This window comes from Protopterus annectens, chromosome 3.part0, assembly GCF_019279795.1.
Source record: "Protopterus annectens isolate FY-2018-M chromosome 3.part0, PAN1.0, whole genome shotgun sequence".
Classification (NCBI taxonomy): domain Eukaryota; kingdom Metazoa; phylum Chordata; order Ceratodontiformes; family Protopteridae; genus Protopterus; species Protopterus annectens.
In genome coordinates this window covers 1,535,401,211-1,535,424,141 of record NC_056731.1, presented here as the reverse complement: position 1 = coordinate 1,535,424,141, position 22,931 = coordinate 1,535,401,211, and the positions used below count along the sequence as shown (strand labels likewise).

At 41.3% G+C, this 22,931-nt stretch overlaps 1 protein-coding gene and 1 non-coding gene across 3 annotated transcripts in view; one reads left to right on the top strand and one right to left on the bottom strand.

Moving 5' to 3' along the window:
• DLGAP1 (DLG associated protein 1) overlaps positions 1-22,931 on the top strand; it is a 5,750,587-nt gene that overhangs the window by 3,025,651 nt on the left and 2,702,005 nt on the right. The window lies entirely within an intron of this gene.
• TRNAQ-UUG lies at positions 3,750-3,822 on the bottom strand. Its single transcript has one exon. It is a non-coding gene; the product is annotated as a tRNA-Gln (tRNA).

The following is a 22,931-nucleotide window of genomic DNA, read 5'->3' as shown; positions in this document are numbered from 1 at the left end:
TCTGGAGAACCTGATCTCTTGCCCTTATCAATCATTGCCTGGTTGTGGCAGTAATGAGACAGCCATTTAGATATGGAAACACCTGGAATCCCTGCAGTCTCAAGTGAGCTACTACTACTGCCATACATTTGGTGAACACCCTGGGGGCTGTGGTGAGACTAAAGGGCAGAACTCTGAACTGGTAATGACTGTCTCCCAGCCGGAAGCATAAGTACCTTATGGATCATCTGTTCATCCTTATGTGATAGTATGCATCCTGAAGGTCTATCAAGCACATCCAGTTTTCCTTGCCTAGAAAAGGGAAAATGGACTGAACTGTGAACATCTGACACTTAGTGTATTGAACTGACTTCTTCAAGTTGCTGATATCCAAAATTGGTCTCCAGTCCCCTGTTTTCTTTGGCACTAAAAAGAACCTTGACTAAGTTCCAGATTATATTTGATCTCGTGGGACCTCTTGGATGACTCTTTTTTTATAGCAGCTTTTGTATTTAAATTGCTGCTTCTTCCCTCTGACTGGGTGGAACATTAGGAATTTTTTTGAGAATGGAGGTGGAAGAGAAAAGGTTATTATATAGCCTCTGGAAATAATCCTCTGCACCCAAGTATCTTTTGTTATATCTAGCCACGCTCTCTGGTGCAGAGTTAATTGACCCCTGATTGCCTCCAGAGGTGGGCAATTGGGCCTCCTTTTAGGAGTGCTGGTAGGGTCTATCCAAGAAAGAATCTCTGGATCCCTGGTTTTGCGGGCCTTCTCTGCCGCGGAGGTGGCTGCAACCATTGGAGTTCCTGAACCACATCTTTCGACCACCTCGTCGATTCCTTAAAAATGATGTCTTTTTTTTTTTTCAAAAATCTTATTTATTTGGAGTTTCAAGAACAAAAAATTAAACAGATTGACAACAAATCAAATACATGTAGCTACAATAATAAGAAAAGAAAACAATAATCCTATAACTATATACATTATATACAATAGAAGTCACCACAAAATCTACTATTAGATAACTAATACAAGAGAAAAAATATTGTAAGGAGCATAATATATTGAAAAGTACAAAAGGAGTATGTAAGCTCTTTGACACAACCAAGAATATAGTGTAGAAACTTGAGTGTTGCAACATGAAGGGAAAGGGTTAATTCTACTGTAAGGAGATTCAGAACATAGTCTAGTTATTGGTGAAGAATGTAAAGTGATTTTAGGTCTTGAGAATTATGTCCAGCAAGTAATCACAGTATTTGTGAAAATATTGTTTTCGATTAATGTATAAGGTAATTTATGGAAGTACATATATTTAATTGCTAAGTTCCGAAAGTCTTCCTATGAGGTTGGGGATTTAATAGTCCAGTTTTTTGTGATATAAAATTTAATAATAGTGCAAATTGTGATGAGAATATGTTTTAAAACTATTGGAAGTGTATTTGTAGTGATACGTAGAATAGCCTTTTCCCATGATAGGGTAGATTTTTCATATCCCATCTTCCCTAATCTAGCTCTTAGAGAACACCATAAATTGTGGACCGTATCACAGCCCCAAAAATGTGCAAAATATCTGCAACTTGATTTGGGCAATGTGGGCAATAATCTGAGTGTTTGGGGTTAAATTTATTAATATTTGATGGGGTATAATAAGCATTGTTATTTATCATAATTTGAGTGTACAACAACTGTTTAAAGGGAATAAACGTAATAGTATTTTCGATGGCCATTCTTTTATTATCTTCTGTAATTAATTGGCTTTTGTCTTGCCAATAAGTAGAGTAAAGAAGTCTGAGATTTTAAACTCTTTATGAATTTATAGGACCTAGATATAGTTGTTTTTTAATTGCTAAAGTTTTAAAAATTAAAATAGGTAAGTTAATGTCATGTTGGTCAATTTTAAATTGAAGTAATTTAGCTTTAATTAGATACGTGATCTGATTAAGAGCATTAGTATATTTTTTTAGGAAGTTCCAATTTCAATCTTAGTTTGGATATTATAGTTTCCTGCCATTTATAAATGTCCCGTGTTGTAAATTCTTTAATAAGTGGGTAATTTGTTAAGTTTATTGGTTGGTTATTAATTAGCAGATTAGAAAAATTAGATTAAAATGATCTTGATGGGTCAAATAATGCACAGCCACTACAGGCAGAGTCTTTCTATCCTTCTCACACCTGGATAATGTATCCTTCACTTTGGGGCCAAAGAAAGATGTGCTGTCAAAAGATGCATTTACGAATGAAGACTTGAAGCGCTCCGCAAAATTACATAAGCACATCCAGGCATGCTTCCTGATGGAAATGCCTGAATCTGCCGTCCTTGAGGTTCTTTCAGCTACATGTGAAATAAGCCTCATAGATGAATTTGAAATAGATTGGAGGATAGCCAAGTGAGAAGTCAAGGATGAGTGGACCTCTCCAGGAATGGATCCTTAGAGGGTGTTTGACAGTTCCTTAATCAAATCCCTCTGTAACCTTGTAAAATGTGCCAAATAATTCATCAACCTTAAGGCAAAGCAAAGACATGCTTCCCAAACCTGTCCATCGTTCTAGACTCCCTGTTAGGGGGGATAAACAATGGAACTCTCTTTGACAAGTTCTTTCTTGGTGGCTGCTGCCATGACCATGGCATCAATGGGCACCCCTTTAGACTAAAACTCCTTATCCAACTGTGTTGCCATAATCTTGTTCAGTCTCCTGGGTATAGGTTCAATTGTTTCAGGTTCCTTCCACTCCCACTGAAAGACCAAATCAACAATCTCATTGGTGGGTGGAGTAACCCAAGAGGTAGATGGGCCAGTACCAAAAGTCTCTGGGAACACTGACTCCCTGGATGAAGGGTTGCTGGATGTCCAACCCCCTCTCTGTTTTAGGATCTCAATAATGTCTCCAAATGAGACATCTTTAGAAAGTGATCGTGGGGACCCTTCACCTTCATTGAAGTGTGTATACTCTGTGACTGACTCTTGAGGAGTGTCCAAGTGCTTCCTCTTGTACTTCTTCTTCCTACGGACCTCCTTAGTGGGATGCTGCAGGGAGATATCAAAAGAAACTGTAATACCCTGCTGGGAAGCCTGGGGGGTCTTGGACTGGCTGTTCCTATGGTAAAGATTGATGAGGCTCCAAGCATAGAGACATCAAGGTAGAAGGCTAAAGATCCAAAGGGGTTGGATCTGTCCATTCTGCTGGGCAGAAAACACCCTCGAAGGCTGACTGCTCTAAAGAAAGAGAAGACCTCTGCTGACAAAAGACAAGTTTTTGGACCACTGTCCTCCCCTGCTCTGAAAACAATCTCCTCAAGGATGAAGCCAGAGCTGAGCTATCCAGTGCTGAAGCTCCAAGGCACAGAGACAGCTCCAACTTCAGAGTTGATTCCAGCACCTTGGATCTGACAGGGAAGCTTTGGCTCTGAGAGCCCTCCTTATCCAAGCAATGGGCCATTAATGACTCTGAGGAACCTCAAAATAAAGTATAATAAAAAATACAAGCTTTATTCACCACTTAATAAGCACGTTTGTTTCACAACATGTAAAACTTTCTCAGATAAAATCTCCCCCAAAAATTCATTGTTTAAATAGGATTAAAAAGTCACATAATAAGACATGCCGGTGATAGTGGTAGAATACAGCTGACCCAGAACCCAGTTAAATAAAACATTCACAAATACCCAAGAAATACATATCTCTTTAATCAGGATTCTTATTTACTTTTGTAATCTTAATAAACACAAACATTTACAGCCAAGCATTTATCTAGCTCACTGGCGGTACGACCATGGTAGGACTCAAATCTACAATCTTCTGATCCAAAGTCAGACGCCTTATCCATTAGGCCACATGGCCAACTTAGGCCACATGGCCGGAGCTCCAAGGCACAGTTAGTCCAACATCTCTTTAAGGCTTTTAGTTTTAGCAGGGGTGCTATAGTAATATGGTAATTCAAACCTGACAACTAATATGAATTTAAATACAATTGCCGAAAGAGCTTTCTTTTTTCTAATAGAACTGACCAGGGACCTCCCTGTTTGTTAGGGGTAACTTTTTAAGTGCAAAAAAATTAAAAGCATGCCCTTCCTTCTCCTTAATATGTTTTTCCAGTGCATCAGTGTTTTTTCTTTTCCAGATATCATAGTCGTGTTTGTAGATTTGCCCCATTTTCCCCACATAAAAACACTGGCAAAATTGGCAAAGTGCTATGTAGACCAACCCCATGCTTTCTCATTAAAGCTTACCATTTGCTAAAAGAACCTTTACCATTATATCAATTTGGTTATCTTCTAAAATAAATTTACAGTATTTATTATCTCCCGCATTTTTTTAACCCCTGTGGAGCCTTCTAGGTGGCTCTTTTACTCTCCATAATAACTTTAATGTTGATACCCTTTTTACGAACTAGAAGAGCTTTATCCCCAACGTTTTCACCTATACTGTTGTCCTCTTTTATGATACTCCAGTTTTTATTTAGAATATTCCATGTCATCCCACTATTCAAATTAAATGCCATAATAAAGACATTAAACTGGGGCAGATTTCATTCTATTCCTAAATTAGCATCCCTGACTACATTATTACTGTCATTCAATACCCCGTGACACAGTAAGGGGACAAAGTGGCCTGTTTTTCTCCCCGAGGAGACAGCTGGAGCCGAGCTATCCAGTGCCGAAGCTCCAACATGCAGAGGTGTCTTTGACAACTCTGGAGTTGACTTCAACACCTCAGATCTGATAGGGAAGCTTCAGCTTTGACAGCCCTCCTTATCTGACAGACCTGGAGCACTCAGAGTAAGCTTTGGATCCAAAGATATTGCTGTCTTTGGATCTGAGCCAGATGGAGCTGGAAGGCTCGGATCCAGGGACTCTGAAACAGTTGAAGGAATCAAAGGAAGAACTTGAAACAGGGGTGTAGTCGAAGGACAGACCTCCTGACCCAAAGGGGTAGGAGCTGATAAGACACCCATCTGATTTTGTGCTGAGAGGATCTTCTGCACCACTCTTTCTAAATCTTTCTCCATCAAACTTCTGGAAGAATGAGTCAAAACAATAGAGGGAGACTTGGATCAGTGATGTTCCAAAAGGAGTGAGGTCATCCTTGAAGGCACCAAATCAATGGATGGTGAATATTTTTTTCCTGGCAAGAGATATAGGGCTGAAGGTATTCAGATCCAATATCTTTTTTGTTAGATCCAAGGTAGTCGAGTGCATCATCTTTTTCTTTTTTGAATCCAGGGGTAAGAAACTTTTGGATCTTACCAGATCCAGCTTAAGCCTTTTCCTAGATGGCTTCAAAACTGGGGTGGATGGTTCAGAGATGAAGGCCTCAACTCTTTACTTTTGGGGGATTGAGTCCCAGATATTGCCTCTCCAAAAGCAGATGGTAGTAAACCTTTCAATATAAGTTTATTTTTTCTTTATACTAAGACCCTGGGATCATAGTTCTCAACTGTCCAGATTTTCAGAGAATGTCCAGATTTTTGTCTCATATTTTTGTTCCATTCCTCATAAAATTTGTCTTTTTCTGGAAAATCACTGAGGATTAAAATCACAAAATAATGACACATATTTGAGTTTTAGATGTAATAGTCTTCAGAAAATGCATGCTAAATGACTTTGTTCCCCCATTATTTTAGGGTTTGTCCTAATTTCTTGTGATAAGAGGTTGAGAGCTATACCTGGGATTGAAAGCATGGAAGATTGAACAATCTTCTTGTAGATATAAAGGCCCAAAGCAGTATACACACATAGTGCTGGCATCTGACATTGGTAGTTTGTGCGCACACTTAACACACTTTTTAAACCCAGTGGGGCCTTTTTCCACGATAATACTAACAACTATATAGAAAGGAAAACAGAAAGGAAAATTTAAGTAAGAACAGTTTTTTTTTTTTTTTTGGAAAGAAAAAGGGGAGGAAGAAAACTACCAGCGATGGTAATAAAGGGCTACACTAAGTGTAGAAAGGTAAAAGGGAAGAGAATTACTAATGATAGCAATTCAAGACGTGTACACAGTACGATAGACAAAGTCAAAGTACAATTACCAACAATGTTGTATGAAGGTAAGGGACAAGACCTATTAGCAATATTAGGAAATTAGAAGATAATAGAATCTCTTATCTGAAAAAAAGCTGAAGAGCAAGGTCAACTATGTCTTTCATGAAAAGTGGCAAATGAGATCTGAGGTAACTTAGGGTTGGTCCATTATGAATAAGGGAGAAGCTCGAGAGTTTTTGGTTACCACGAGCTTTAGTAAAAGCCAAGTCAGATCCGAGGATTGGATCCAAACTCATCAGTTGAGGATAGAATGAAAACTGACATAATCAAATCATGATTTATGCTAACATACATTCTCTAATGGATATGAAGTCCATACTTCTCACCTATCCCTGATTTTCAGGGACACCCATAATTTTGACTCAAATTTTAGCTATGACTTCCATAATTCCTCCTAAAACTTGGGACTTTTGGAAAAAAGGTTGTGCATTACACTTAATAAACAATGGCAATAAATAAATTACAGACATTTTACTTGCGAAAGTGTATATTAATTCACATTCTCTTATTTTGTCAGTGTCGCAGATTAATAGAACTAATATTTTAAAAGTGTTCCTGATTACTTCTGGATTTGTCTCTGATTCTGTTGATAACTATGATAAAGTCTGAAACTCAAATGTAACTCATTAATTAGTGACTTCAACATCCAATGATTTGCAAGCATATAAAAGTATGAATCAGTAGATAGAGGAGCTATTTTACATCAAAATGCTAAATACATACATATACAGTAAATAAAAACAAACAACAAAAAAAACAAACAAATGCAAAATGATTTAACAGGTAGCCCATTCTCTAAGTGCAATAATGCCCTCCAGGTTGTGTTTTATTATGTAAATAACACCCTTCCAGGGGTGCAGACGCTCCTGCCTGTGGTGTCGGATCTCAGAACACACCCTGGGTGGGCATTATTTACAAAATATCACACATCCTGTTGGGGTCTATATTAGATGATCGATTTTTCAGAAACTTGAATAAATATCAAAGACACTTGAAATGTCGATCATATGGTGTTGACCATATGACATTCGACATTTCAAGCGTTCAAGGTTCTAATAAGAACCCATCAAACAGCAGTAGAGTTAACTCACTTTTATTTACCTCACTGATAAGAAATGTATGCCTGTCATTGTCCCTGATTTCACAGACCTTCCCTGATTTTGCTCATAATTTTGCTCTGTCCGTCTTAAAAAGTTTGATTTGTCAGAAAATCATCCAAGATTATTGACAGTCAGTAAATCTGGACATCAAAGTTTTATACTTACTGTTCAATACATGCATATCATTGTAAATGGTGTTATTCTATTAACTTGTTAAATGAATTAGAGTAATATTTAAAACATGTTACTGATTTTGAGCCTTTATTCTGCTATTATTTTTGGCATTATGTTGAATTCTTCAGCAAAGAAGTTGTGAGTAATAGTATCTGGTGTTTTACCATATGTATAAAAATCTCTGAAAGAGAAAACCATCCCAGAAGATTGGAAGCACCAGCTCTTCTTAAAATCCAAGGTTTACACTGATAGTCACTCTGGGCTGCTGATCCCTCTAGTGCTTACCTTCCTCATTTTTATTATCTGCTTTATCCTAACAGGGTCATATCACAGCCCTGTTCAGGTTAAAGAGCATAGTCTGGATTTTTTCCTCCTCATTTTCACAAATAGCAACAGCTTTTGTAGAGCTCCCACACAGTCATGAGTATTGATGATACCTAAAACTGGCTATGTTTTTAGTTTTAGTGGAATGCTCACCTGCAGGGTTTAATTAAGCCAGAGGCACTATGTCAGTGGTAAAATACCTAATGGAATTGTGAACCCTGTAACTTGTTAAAACACTGTTACTATAACCAGACATATCTTTGAATTTTAAAGGAGATACACATAAGAGTTATAGCCCACCTGGATTATTAAGTATACAAGATTGCTGTATTAGCTTTTGCTTGTTTGAGACATGTTACAAAATATCAAGGTAACTGCTGTGGTTGGGGCCCCCCAAGGAGCAGAGTTTTCTGGTGCCTAAAGCTGGCTATGAGCACCATTGCACCATTCTTTCAAAGGCAGAATGTCTTTCCATTTGTTTGAGATTCCTTCTTATCATGGGCACCTTAACCTATAAACTGCTTAATTGATATTCATATAATCCCCTGTGCAGCATGCTTCCTTTCCTCAGATTATCAACAGTAACAATCACTTCCTTAGCTGCACCTATATCATTCCCTTGCTTGTTAATCTAAAGCTTTCTCCGTTTGGGGTACACTCACTTGGAATTCTTTAATGCTGATATTAGGGTACAACCCAATAAGCTATCATTCACCAGGCAGAATAAGTATCTCAGAAATGAATCTCAATGCAAATGTTAGCCACTTAATACAGTACAGCCTGAGTAATCAGTAATGCAGATCCTCAAGTGGTGAACTCACAGCAGTGTCTATTAGTAGGATAACAGTGTACAGTCTGTCATTTTTCCTAATATTTTTAGTCCTAATGCAACTAGGCTATGACAGAAAAGGGAACATGTGACCCATTTCACTCCTCTGATAAACAAGCAAACAAATATTGATCTTTCTCTCTCTCTCTCTTATATATATATATATATATATATATATATATATATATATATATGGGTTCCGTCAATTTGTTCGACGTTTCACTACTTCCAACTCCACTTCACCGAGTCCACTTGTTCGAAGTAGTGAAACTTCGAAAATTGTCTTCAGCAAGCACACTACAGCACGGAATGGGAATATTCCCTTTTCTTCACTGTAGTGCTATCTTGGCATTGGTATATTTAAATAGGGGGGTGTGGGGGCACAGCCCCTACATGGGGGGGTGCAGGGGGGTTGCCCCCCTGAAAAACATGTTTTAGTGGGTTTTTTTTTTTTTTGGGTAGTAGACCAGCGAAAGAGCACTTTAACCTTGTTTTATGTACAAAATAAAATAGTTTGCACTTACTTCTTCATATACCATCCATGCACAAGAGTCTTTGGCTCATTTAGGAATAGTCAGTTAACAAAAACTAAAACAAACAAATAAAATAATGCAAAATATGTGTGGAATTTGACTGACTAAAATTATACTGTTTGCCAAGGAGAAAAGCATGCAATGTCATCTTTCCCCACAAGAGAGCACTATCACAGTAATAATATCATCAGGCACAGTAGTTTCAAGGCTGGTACAGTGAAAAGGGTGGCAAGCTTCAACTGTTTAATAGAAGATGTTATCAGAGGGATCCTCTGTCCACGTATCTGGATAGCGTCTTATGCAAGAAACTAAAAACAGTCTTCATACAACTAATAATTTATTTATTTTTATTCTTATTTATTTATTCTTGTTGAGGTTAGTTCTATTTGGCTAGTAGCCTCTTTTCAGGGGAGAGCTGAGGTAGTATTTATAGTACTAGGCGAAATTTGATCAGGGCATCAGGGAAATTCCCCTACTCTTTTGATAGGGGCCATAGGATCATAGGATCTTTTACATCCACCTCTGCTACCACCAACTCAAGCAGATGGGGCTTTGGTTTAACATCTCATCCAAAAGACGGCACACTCAGGAGAGCAACCCTCCCCCCGTTATGCTGCACTGCATTGTCAGCAACTGAGCTACCCAGTGTGGGAATAAAACCCACAGCCGTCTGCACCAAAGGTGAGAGTGCTACCTGTTGCACCACTAACTCATGCAACTAATGCAACATTGTATTTCACAAAAAAATATATATCAGTGTATTGTAGTTGCTGTAGACATCTATTTGCAGTTTAAAAGCTACATATAATAACTGGTCAGCTTTAGTAAATTAACTTTCACATAATCTCTGAATACTGAGGTGTTGGAAGTTACTTCAGGTTTCAGTCTTGTGGCGACTGTAACTAATTTTTGGTCTGATTTGACCAGGAAGGAAATTACAACTTGTGGGGAGCAAAGATGCCCCATATTGGTAAAAATCAAATCCAGGATTTTGTAGCCTCCTGTTGGGGTATGGACTAACAGTTCAGAGGATTTGTATTGATGGCATCCTGAAATTCTATGGTATATATGTTTGAGGATGTAGAAGTCTCCGCATTTATGGAGGAGGAGGAGTTGACGTGTCCTAGGAGAATACTATTTAGGTTCTAGGTATAGGCCATTGGGGACATGGGGGGTGCAAGAGTTGGTTTTCTTAATAGTAAGTTATCTGTGGAGGAGTTTCAGATCTTTATCTTGTCAACTGATTGTGAGAGTGAAATGTTTTTTAAGCTATGGAGATACTGCTGCCTTTAGTGTCTTTACTAATGCATTAGGCCTCAACATGTGAAAGGCAATGATACCCTGCACTGATGGAGTACTTTTGCTGGTTTTAAACCTAGTCTTTATTCAGATGTATACATTAATGTTTTCCAGGGTTGTTTGTATGCAGTGGAGATTTTTATTAAGGCTCCTAACACTGAGCAGCAATACCTTTATGTTATCCAGATTCTGTGTTGTTATATTAGAAACTTTTAAAGACTGACATTGCCTAAAAAAGTAACTATGGGATGGATAAGGATTTAGTCGATATACAAAAGCATTGGGAGAAGGGGTGCAGGTCATCTGTGGCAAAGGAGTTATGTCTGTCTCCCATTACCTCCCAAGCTGATATATATATATATATATATATATATATATATATATATATATATATATATATATATATAGTACCCATTGAGTGATACAGGAAGCTAAACCATTTGTTGAGAATGATCATCTTTTGTTCATGTTACAGCAACATTCTTGGTGATGGCAAACTGCTGCTCATGGTTAAGTTCATACCAGCCTCAGATACAATTTTAAATAGGTCCATCATGTCTCTCTTCATATAGTCCAGTGAGGAATGTCACAAGCCATTTACTCCAATGTGTAGTATACCTGTGTCATGGTGCAAGGACTTGAGTACTTACATGATGTGGCAAACCCTATAATCTGATGGGCTACTGACTGTGACCTTCTTGCACAGTCTGTTAAGTGGTGCATCAGTGTGTCTTACTATGGAGTCACCAATGACTAGGGTATTAGAATTTGTGGGGATTTGCCTTATGGGCTTTTGAACTGAGTCAGTGTGACACTTAAATGCACATTTTATGGTGCGTGCTACATGTATTGTGTGTATGAGTGGTTGTTGAAGGTACTTGCTTCTTGCATTACTTTAAGGTGTCTGATTTAGATAGGTTACTTTTAAGAACCTCAGCATATGAAGGTCTGTATGTATGGTCTTAGCTGTGTGTGCTTTGTATAGTGTGGTACTCTGTGGTACTGACAACCTGCTTGCTATTTGTCATGGCTTCATGTGAGAGCTTTGCCTCTAATAGCATTATATAATTACAACACTCGGACAGTGTTCACTGGTTTAAGTAGTAGGCAATTTGTCAGTAAACAAGATGATTGCTATATTGTCTTAGTATGCTCAGTTCGACCAGGCTAGCTACAACCTGCATGCCATTTGGCAATCCTTTGCATGCAATGCATACAACAATATTTTCCCAGTAGTGCAATTGTACTACATGTGTCTCTGAATTATCCCCTCCTGCATGTTACCGCTAATCTCACCCATTTTTCATAGCACAATTGAAGAACACTCACACAGATATATACACACACATGTGTGTCTGTGTGTATATATATATATATATATATATATATATATATATATGTATATATATATATGTATATATATATATATATATATATATATATATATATATATATATATATATATATACATACATACATACAGTGGATATAAAAAGTGTACACACCCCTGTTAAAATGACAGGTTTTTGTGATATAAAAAAATGAGACCACAATAAATTATTTCTAAACTTTTCCCACCTTTAATGTGACCTATAACCTGTACAATTCAATTGAAAAACAAACAAATCTGTTAGGGAAAAAAATATAAAAAATAAAAAACATACAATAAGCTGGTTGCATAAGTGTGCACACCCTTAAACGAATGCTTTGCTGAAACACCTTTTGATTTAATTACAGCATTCAGTCTTCTTGGGTACACACCTGCCATTAATTAAAGAGACTCTGATTAACCCCAAATAAAGCTCAGCTGTCCTAGTAGGATTTTCCTGACATTTACTCAGTTGCCTGCTACTGCAAAAGCCATAGTTCGCAGAGAGCTTGCAAAGCATCAAAGGGATCTTGTTGTTGAAAGGTATGAATCAGGATAAGGGTACAAAACAATTTCCACAGCATTGGATATATCAAGAACACAGTGAAGACAGTCATCAAAAAGTGGAGAAAATATGGGACAACAGTGACGTTGCAAAGAACTGGACGTCCCTCAAAATTGATGAAAAGACAAGATGAAAAATGGTCAGGAAAGCTGCCAAGAAACCTACAGCAACACTGAAGGAGCTGCAGGAATTTCTGGCAAGTACTGGTTGTGTACTACATGTGACATAAATCTCCCATATTATACATATGTCTTGACTATGGGGTAGGGTTGTAAGACAGAAGCCTTTTCTTACACAGAAAAACATCCAGGCCCAGCAAAAATTTGCAAAACAATACACCAAGTCTCCCAATGGTCTGATGAGACCAAGGCTGAACTTTTTGGCCACAATTCCAAAAGGTACGTTTGGCACAAAAACAACACTTCACATCATCAAAAGAACACCATCCTCATGGCGAAGCATGGTGGTGGCAGTTGTGACGCCCATGCACTGGCTCCGCAATCACGGAGCCTTAATCCTCACCACTAACACCAGTGAGGGGCATCCATATAGGCAAAGGATAATAAATACACACAAAGTAAAGTACAATTTCCCTTAAGAGCACACAGAGATCACAGTCAGTCTGGGGCTGGTTTCTCCCATTCCCTCCAGGTCCCCAATAAGACTCCCCACTGGCACAGCTAGAGGGTCCAGATCTCAGCCTAGTGAGCAAGATAAAACCTCCAGCACCCTCTCTGTCCAACCAGTGCTTTGTGTCCCTGCCCAAGTAGCTGACACATGCACACACTTTGAGATAAGAGTTATATACAACCACACAGACACTCCTGGGGAAGGCTGGCACAGGTTCTCCAGCTGTGCCTCTTTTACCCAGACTATACAGTACTACCACTTGCCACCACCCACTAATATTTTTCAGCTATTAAAAGGCCCTTAACAAAGGGTGTCCAATTATTACTGTGCAATATTATTATCCGAATGGTAAGTGCAACTGAACAGTCAAGGCTTATTGGAGTGGCCTGGCAAGTATCACTAAATACATGCAGTGTATTGTTAGAGCTTAAATTATCTCTACACAAAACAGCCACAGTTAAAAGGTTTAAAATATTTAATAATAAATAATAAAAACACAAGAAAATACTTCTTACTACACAGTAATAGTTCAGAGATCACAGATAAATACTTAAAATAATACAGCAGAAAAGTTCTGCCATCAATATATAAAAAAATGAATTTAATCTTCCTAGTTCCTAGCTATATCTAAGAGAAAACACATTTCTAAAATAAACTTGCATATAGAACATAAGCAGTGCTGGTGAGTTGGATGTTCTCAAGACAAATGCTAAAATGCTCTCCTTCTTTGTGTCCTTAAATTGATAACACAGTACCATTGATTCATTTCAGATTACAACATTTATTTCTGTTTCCCAGGCTAACAGAAACTCAGAGGTTAATAGTCCTTTTGATCTTGCAGCTGGTCAGGAAGCCAGAGCAATAAAAGAAATTATGCATGTAAATTCTAGCCATTAACTCTGGCCTCAAAACAATAGGCAGAATGCCTCCCTCTAGACATCTCGGCTCCGAGTTTTAGATCAAAGAATTTCACAATGCTTGACTTATCAGTTTTCTTACAGCAGAGTGCACTGTTGTTACATTTTTTTCAGTTCAACATCTGATACAGTCTTTTCACATTTAAGAGGACAAGCCTGGTGCTTAAATTAATATTTACAAATAACAGAATTATCTACAAAATCCTATCTGGCTAGGCTGGCAGCCTTCACCTATCTTCACACCTCCCCCTTTAGAACTCAAGCTAGTTTTTCAAGTGACCCTTAAAAATATTGCTTGAGAGGGTTAGGTCTCTGTAAGTATACCTTACCCTATTCCCTGTCTTGAGAGGCCATTTGCATTGGCATTGCTAATACCACTGCTGTGCTGCACTAACATATCATAAGCTTGCAGCCCTAGGCTCCATCTTAGCAACTTGGCATTTTGCTGGCTGGTTCTGTTTAACCATGTTAGGGGATTGTGATCTGTAACTACAGTGAATTTTCTTCCATACAGATAAGGCTGGAGTATCTGCAGTGTCCACACTATGTTTAGACGTTCCTTTTCTACAACTGCATAGCATTCCACCCTGTGCTGGAGCCTATGACTGAGGTAAACCACTTGTGCGCTACTCCCTGTGAAGAAATCTGGCTAAGTACAGCCCCTACCCCATGGTTCAAAGCATCAATCTGCACAACAAATTTTTTGTTGTAATCTGGACTGCCTAACACAGGGAGTCTTCCCAAAAGCTTCTTTAAGCTTCAGGAATGTCTGCTCACATGCTGTGGTCCACACTACCTTATCTGGCCTATTCTTCCTTGTCAGGTTTGTGAGGGGAGCAGCTATGGTACTATAACTGGGGACGAACTTTCTGTAGTACCCTGCTGTCCCTACGAATGCCCTCACCTGCTTTTTGGTAACCAGTGCAGGCCATGCCTGAATGGCTTATACTTTGGCAGGTTCTGGCCTTATCTTACCACTCCCCACTCTATGTCCCAGGTAGGAGACCTCTTCCATACCCACCTGACATTTGCTGGGCTTAATGGTCAACTGTGTCCTCTGTTGTCTGCCCAGCACCTACCTGACATGTTGACAGTGCTCTTGCCAGGAATGGCTGTAAATGGCAATATCGTCTAGGTACACAAGGGCAAACCCTCTTGCTCCTGCTAGGATGTGATCTACCAGTCTCTGGAAAGTTGCTGGGGCATTTTTCATCCCAAAGGCCATCTTTATGAACTCATACAAGTCAAAAGGAGTCACAAAGGCTGACATCTCTGGCACTGGGAGTCAAGGGTGCCTGCCAGTAACCCTTGGTAAGATCAATGGTTGTAAGATACTTAGCCCCACCTAGCTGCTGTAGGGCCTCATCTGTCCTTGGCATGGGGTAAGCATCTGACTCTGTGTGACTATTTCATTTCCTGTAGTCCACACAGAGCATGGTGCTGCCATCCTTCTTTGGCACCAGCAGCACTGGGGAGGCCCAGGGACTGTTGGACTCTTGAGTCACCCCTAGTTCTAACATCTCCTGTATCTCCTCCCTAAAAGTCTGTTTGACTCTCTCAGGCACCCTATAAGGGGCCTGCCTAATAGGCCTTTGGGATTGTTTATCCACCTGGTGCTACACCAGGTGGGTGCACCCTGGATTTCCAGTGAACATGTCCCCAATCTCCTGTAACACTGCTTGGATTTCTCAAACCTGGGTAGGAGATAGTTCCTGGGACATTGCTACTTCTCCACTGAGGTGTCAGTCTGAGCCTCACTGAGGAGATCAGTCACCAGATCTCCCTCAGACTCCTCCTGCAATCCACTGGAAATGCTCAGCACAAGGGTCTCCCTATCATGGAAAGGTTTCATTGTGTTAACATGGTACAGTTTGTGCTCCTGCCTTCTGCCTAGCAGTTCCACCATGTAGTTAACATCACTTACCTTTCTTGCCACCTTGTAGAGTCCCTCCCAAGCTGCTTGCAGCTTGTTGTGTCTGACAGCATGCTCTCTAGCTCAAGCATTCCTGTCATATCATACAGTTCTCTGTTGTTGGTCTTCTGCCAGGTTCTCCTGGGCCAAGCCCATGAGTTCCCTGAGCCTTGTCCTGAGGTTTAGAACATATGCCACAACAGACCCCTTGTGAGATTCACACTCACCTTCCCACTCATTTCAAATTAAATCTAGAGGTCCCCCCCCTCACCCTATGCCCATACAGCAACTCAAAGGGTGAAAAACCTGTGGATTCCTGGGGAACCTCTGTAAGCAAACAACAGACAGGGCACATTTTTGTCCCACTCCCTCTTAAACTGGTCTCTAAAAGCTCGTAGCATGGATTTGATTGTAGAGTTTAACCTCTCAACAAGAAACCTACCCTGCTGAAAATCTCTAACAAAGCATTTGCCACCTTTTATTCCTCAGTGGAGGACAAATCCACTGCCTCAGGGTATCGTGTAGCATAATCCAGTACCACTAGGATATACTTTTTCCCTGTGGAACCTGGGTACTCAGAGGCCCCACAATATCCATAGCAACCCTCTGAAATGGATCCTCAATCACAGGCAAAGGCATCAAAGGAGCTCTCACCTTGTCCTTTGCCTTGCCTACCTTTTGGCACTACTCACAGGTCCTGCAGTATCCTGTTACATCTCTGGAAATTCCAGGCCAATAAAAGTTCTGCATAATACCTATCTTTGTACATTTTATGCCCATATGACCTGCAAAGGGAATATCATGGGCTATGGTTAGAAGCATGAGACAGTAGGTTCTAGGCAATACCAACTGCTGTACCATCTCACCTTCTAGCCCCCCCTCAGGGGTCCAGTCTCTATACAGTAAATCTTTGTTCCAGTATACAGAGTCCCCCTTTCCTTGAGAATCAGGTGCCTCCCTAGCTACCTGCCTCAAGCTTTGCAATGTAGGGTCTGAGAGCTGAACCTGTCTCAACTCTCTCTTTGTAACCCTTCCCAGCTCCCCTTCCACAGGAAGTCTAGTATCCTCTGACAGTGGTGCCTCACTGTCAGCCTGGGTACTACTACTCACCTCTACCTTTGCAGTCACTCCATCTAAGGGAAGAATCAGTACCCACATGCAGCTCTGACTCACATTCAGTCTCATTGCTATAGAGTAGCTCCCTCCCTGAAGTAACCACCTCACCAGTCCTGGCTGCAAGTATGTGGTCTGTCTGGTTCTCACCCAGGCTACTAGACCCACATGCTTGTCTCGAAGCCTGACTGCATGTAACTGCTCTAACTGCTCTAACACATGGTGCTGCCTCATCCAAACCCTTCCCTATCAGGACATCTGCAGGATGGTAGTTCGGTACCCCTGTTGTCTCAAGACAATCTATTATTGGCATTTTGTCTTCCCCATTTACTGGATCTCTCACCTTTTGTTCCCTACCTTGCCTCTGTGGACATCTGTATGTCACATGGCCCCCGTGGTTGCATTCAAAATATTTAACCCAAGGCCCTGGGCATGTACCTGGACTAGTGGCTTCCCCTGCTACTGGCATATTCTTTTGGGGCAGTCTGGGCAGACCACCATGGGTTCCTTTAGACCCATGAGCAGTACTGGGGGTCCCTTTCTTGTGCAGGGATGCCCTGCTTATTAGGCATAGGTCTCCCTTCTTCCCCAACTCATCTGAAGTAGCGCATTGTCTATCAGCTAACCAGATCCTTATGTCCTCAGGCAAGGTGCTAAGGGCGTTTTCCCTCACCAAAAGGTCTGCCAGTCCTTCAAAAGTGGTGACATGACATACACTCACCCACCTATGAAAATAAGTGCTCAGTTCAGCAACATATTTACACACGCTTTCATCTGTCTTGTATCTATGCTCACATAACTTTTTTCTATACGTTTCAGGTGTTAGCTTAAAAATAGTCTAATTAAAACAGTCAATTTCAGACATTTTAGACAACACATATACAGCTTTACCATGGAGTAAGGGGGTCAGGAACCATACCCAGAGCCTTTGGTCAACATCATACTGTTTACATACCCTCTCAAACATATGAATGAAACTATCAAAATTATCCCCCTCTTTAAACTGCAGAAGAAATGTACTGAACATTTGTGCTTCTGGGGTCCAGTTACTCCCTTCCCCATTACCTCCATGACTCTGGAAAAAAATCAGCATCTCCTTTTCATGCTGCATCTGCCTCTCCTTTTCCTCAGCTTCCAGGTGTAGCAGTTTCTCATTCTTCTCAGCCTGCAAACATCACAGTATCTTTTTGACCTCACTATCTAGACGCCTCAGTCTCGCAGCTGCTTCTATTTCCAAATGTCTGGCCTCCAACTCAAGTCTCTTTAGCTCCAAATGGATTTTTAAGTCCTCTGCAGAAAGGTTGAGCTGTTCATTCTCTGAGTGTGGTACATCTCCACTGCCAGTCTGATCATCCTCCTGGTTGCTGTTTTCTGATGCAAATGTCACCAAAACTGCAACCATGTCTACCTTACTCAGGTTTCCATGCACCAATCCCCTAGCCTAGCACATCTCAGCCAACTGGCCCCTTGCCAGCTTTCCATACTCCTCTACTAACATGCTTGCCTGTTCTCCCTAACTAACTAAGCTAACAAAAGAAATAAAACAATTGTGATCTGAACTCTGAGTATTCACTGGGTGGCTGATTTAGAGTACATAAACACCTTCAGTGATCAATAGGTTCATAGGTAGATACTAGGCTATCTGCCCTAGGGCATTTATAAGCCTAGCCAGAGTGTATTTGGCTTCCGCCTCCCTATTAGATTAGCCTACTGTGCCTCTGTAAAGTAAGTCACAGAAGGTACCCTTTTAAGATTAGTTTACTGTGCCTCTGTCTAGCAGGGACACAGGAGAGATGCCAGGGGTGAATTTGCGATTTCCCATCCACGTGTCCAAATTTCGCTTGAAGAGGGTCAGCAAGGGGCTATGTCTAACATGAATTGGGATTCTATTCCAGAGTGAGGGGAGCCTCTGGGAAATGAATCTGTCCCTCCAGCATGTCCTATTTATTTTTGTGCTGAGGTTTAGGTCCCTGGAGCGTGTAGCTCTAAGGGACTTGGATTTTTTGAGGTTGAGCATCTCCATTAATTCTGGTTTTGACATGGCTTTGTACGTCAGGCATAGATCGCCTCTGAGTAGGCGTAAGCAACTGAGTAGAGCTGGAGTTTCTTTAGTCGAGCTGCATAGGACATCTGTTTGTAGCCCATGATCCTTTTGGTGAGGTACTTTTGGGGTCTCTCCAGTTGCTGCAGGTGTCGGGTAAGGTACATCCCAAAAGGGGCATTGTATTCAATTATGGGCCTGATGAGTGATGAGTAGAGGGGCACAATGACCTCTCTTGATCTAGATGTGAACCCTTTCGTGATAAGGTGGGCTATATAGAAGGTCTTTCTAACCACTTTGGCAATGTGATTATCAAAGGAGAGATTACTATCTACGTTGGTCCCCAAATCTCTAATTACTTCTTCCGTACTTAATGGATTACCATCTATGTGGTAATTTGTGGGCACCTTGTTTTTCCCAAAGGGGATGACTATGCACTTTTTAGCATTTAGCTTGAGGCCGTGGCTCTGGCACCAAGCATCCGACTCTGTGAGACCCTTTTGGAGGATGCTTGTGTCAGCTGGAGATTCGATTATGGCCCCCAGTTTGCAGTCATCTTCGAACTTTGTCAGCCATAATCCCCCTGTGTTAGCCTGAACCTCAGAGAAGTATATACCAAACAAGAGAGGTCCCAGAACTGAGCCCTGTGGAACACCACTTGTAACTGGTTTGGATTCGGACACGGCACCTGCAATTCTGACCATGTGGGTTCTATCTCTGAGCCAGTTTGCAACCCATCTTGTGATATAGGGTTGATATTTAAGTTGGTAAGCTTATTTATGATGCCCGAGTGTGGTATTGTGTCGAAGGCTTTTGCGAGGTCCAGGTAGTCTGTGTGGACTACCTTGCCCACATCTATGGCTTTGGTAACTGTTTCAAAGAAATCAAATAGGTTTAAGAGGCAAGATCTGCCCTTAATAAAGCCAAATTGAGTAGGGTCCAGTGTCTGGAGGCTCCCAATGTCTTTGTTTATGAGTTCCATGATAATACGCTCCATAGCTTTACAGACCAGACTAGTCAGGCTTATGGGGCGATAGTTTCCGGGGTCCGTTGTGGCACCACCTTTGTGGAGTGGGACCACTGTGGCTGTACGCCATTCTTTGGGTACATAACCTGTAGTAAGGCTAAGTTTGAACAGTGACTTAATGTGAGGGTTCAGTTCTTCTTGGAGCTCATGTAAGACACAGCCTGGGACACCGTCCAGTCTCATAGATGCTGTGTTTTTTGCTTTGGAGAGGGCAGCTTTCACCTGAGCATCTGTGATGTCAGGGAGGTTACATTCAGTTGGGATAGGCATTTGCTCCTTTGGGGGAGAAGGGGGGGAGAAGTTTGCGCTGAATCTGTCTGCCAGGATGTTGGCTATGTCTGTAGGTTCGGTATATTTTGTACCATAATGCAACAATTCAGAGCATATCTGGGAGTTTCTGCCCATGTTTCTGACCTAACTAAACAAGGCCTTGTGATTATCTTTAGTGTCTAGGGCAATTTTTCTTTCGAAACTGGCCTTTGATGATTTTATGAGGGATCGAAGTTTCTTGCTAATACTGATCAGAGATGCCTTCCCTTTTTGGGATTTTGCTCTGTCATGTAGTAGCTTCCTCCTTCTGTTGTATAGCTTATTTATGGCCGGGGTCCACCAGAATGGTCTCCTGTTTTTGGAGGAGTGAGTCTTGGTTTTATTTGGGATAGCACAATCCATGCATTCCTGCAGGTGCTCATAGAATACATTTGTAAAGGATTCTCCGGATTGGGCTGTATTATCCTCTGGCCCATGGGCTTTGAAGGATTCCACCTCACTCTTGAGAAGTGCAAAGTTGGCTTTTGAGAAATTCTTTACAGTGATTTCCTTGGCTGGGGCTGGGGACAGGATATGGATGTCCAGGGAAATTTGTTTATGGTCTGATCTTACCAATGAGGGGTTTACCTCTGGTGTGGAACATAGAGTCCTCATGTTGGTGATGACCAGGTCCAATATGTTGTTCCCTCTTGTGGGAGTGGTGACCAGTTGTTCTATTGCTTTAGAGTTTATAAATTCAAGGAACTGTTGGGCTTGAGTAGTTTTCCCAGTCAATGTTTGGGTAGTTGAAGTCACCCAATAACATAGTGTTTGGAGAGACCTTCATATTCTCCAGTGTTCTCAGGAATGCCAAGTGGGGTTCCTGTAATAGGGAGGGTGTTCTGTAGCAGGCTACAAACTGAAAGGCAGCTTTGCCCGCTATTAGTTGCACATGGATGGTTTCTGATGCTTCGTGCAGTGCCACTAACCTGGAGGTGTAGGTATCTTTGATGAATATAGATACTCCCCCTCCTTTTGTGCTTCGGTCCGAGTTTTGGGGCCAAAATTCATGGTATGAGTTATAACCTGGTAGTGCTGGGGTGCTCTCATGAGCCTTGAACCAGGTTTCTGTTACTGCGCAGACATCGATTTTCTCCATACTGAGGAGAGTCTCGAAAAGTGCATCTTGAGGTTTAGACTTCTGGCATTGAGTAGCATTACCTTTAGTTTTTTTATCTTTGGGTTGTCTATGGAGGTGGGTTTGTCCTTTGACCCTTGCCTAAAAAAGGCACTATGAGGGTGGCAAGAGCCTTGGCCAGTATACGAAAGCCTAAGGGTGACAGGTGCAAGCCGTCTCTAGCGAAGCAGCGTGGTTTGTCGAGCAAGTCATCCCAGGCTGACAGACACTGGATCCCCTTTGAATGACACCAATACTTTAGCCAGTTGTTGAAACTGATCATTTTGTCTTTATACTGTGGCATCATTCTTGGTGAGGGCAAGATGCTACTCAAGGTCAGGATCATACCAGCCTGGGCTATATGGTCAGAGAGCTCCTCTATGTCTCTTTTCATGTAGTCCAGGGAGGTACGTCTCAGGTCATTCACACCAGCATGGACAATGACTGAGTCATACTTGTACTTGCTTTGGAGTGACCTGAGTGCTTGCATTATGTGGCGGATCCTGGCACCCGACAGGCAGCTTACAGTGATCTTCTCCTTGTTCAGTCTGGTGAGCGGGACGTCAGTGTGCCGGACAATAGAGTCCCCTATAACAAGTGTATTTGGTGTGTTGTTTGGCCTTAAGGGCTGTGACTGTGAGGCACACTGATTTTGTGAGATATGTGATTCGTGGGTATTGTTGAGGGGTGGCTGTTGCTTGGATATCTGCTTAGGAGGTCTTTGCTGTTTAGGCAGATTTTTATGTAGAGCCTCCGAGTATGTTTTTGTGTGTTTATGTGTTGGGTATGCAGATGCAATAGGTCTGTGTGAGACTGGATTTGTGGTGTGGGTGGTTACCTTTTCCTCCTGACTGACTGTGCCAGTCTTGGGTTGAGAGAGGTCTGCCTCCAGTTTGGCTGTGTAACTGCATCTCTCACATGTATTAGAGTTTGTTGGAAGGAGAGGGTTGTCTGTGTACATAAGGCAATTGTAACATTGCCTCAAAATTCCCAGATTCACAAGCTACAGGAACTCACACTACTCACACCACTACAAGCCAATTAGTATTTGCCAACCAATTAGTATGTGGTGTGGTAATCCCACCACTACCAAACAATTAATATGTGATGCCCATGCACTGGCCCAGAAATCAAGGAGCCTCAATCCTCACCACTAACATCAGTGAGGGGCATCCGCATAGGGAAAGGATAAATACACACACAGTAAAGTACAGTTTCCCTTAAGAGCACAGAGAGATCACAGTCAGTCTGGGGCTGGTTTCTCCCTTTCTCTCCAGGTCCCCAATAAGACTTCCCACTGGGACAGCTATAGGGTCCAAATCTCAGCCTAGTGGGCAAGCTAAAACCTCCAGCACCCTCTCTGTCCAACCAGTGCTTTGTGTCCCTGCCCAAGTAGCTGACACACACACACACACTTTGAGATAACAATTATATACAGCCACACAGACACTCCTGGGGAAGGCTGGCACAGGTTCTCCAGCTGTGCCCCTTTCACCCAGACTATACAGTAGTACCACTTGCCACCACCCACTAATATTTATCAGCTATTAAAAAAGCCCTTAACAAAGGGTGTCCAATTATTACTGTGCAATACTATTATCCAAATGGTAAGTGCAACTGAACAGTCAAGGCTTATTGGAGTGGCC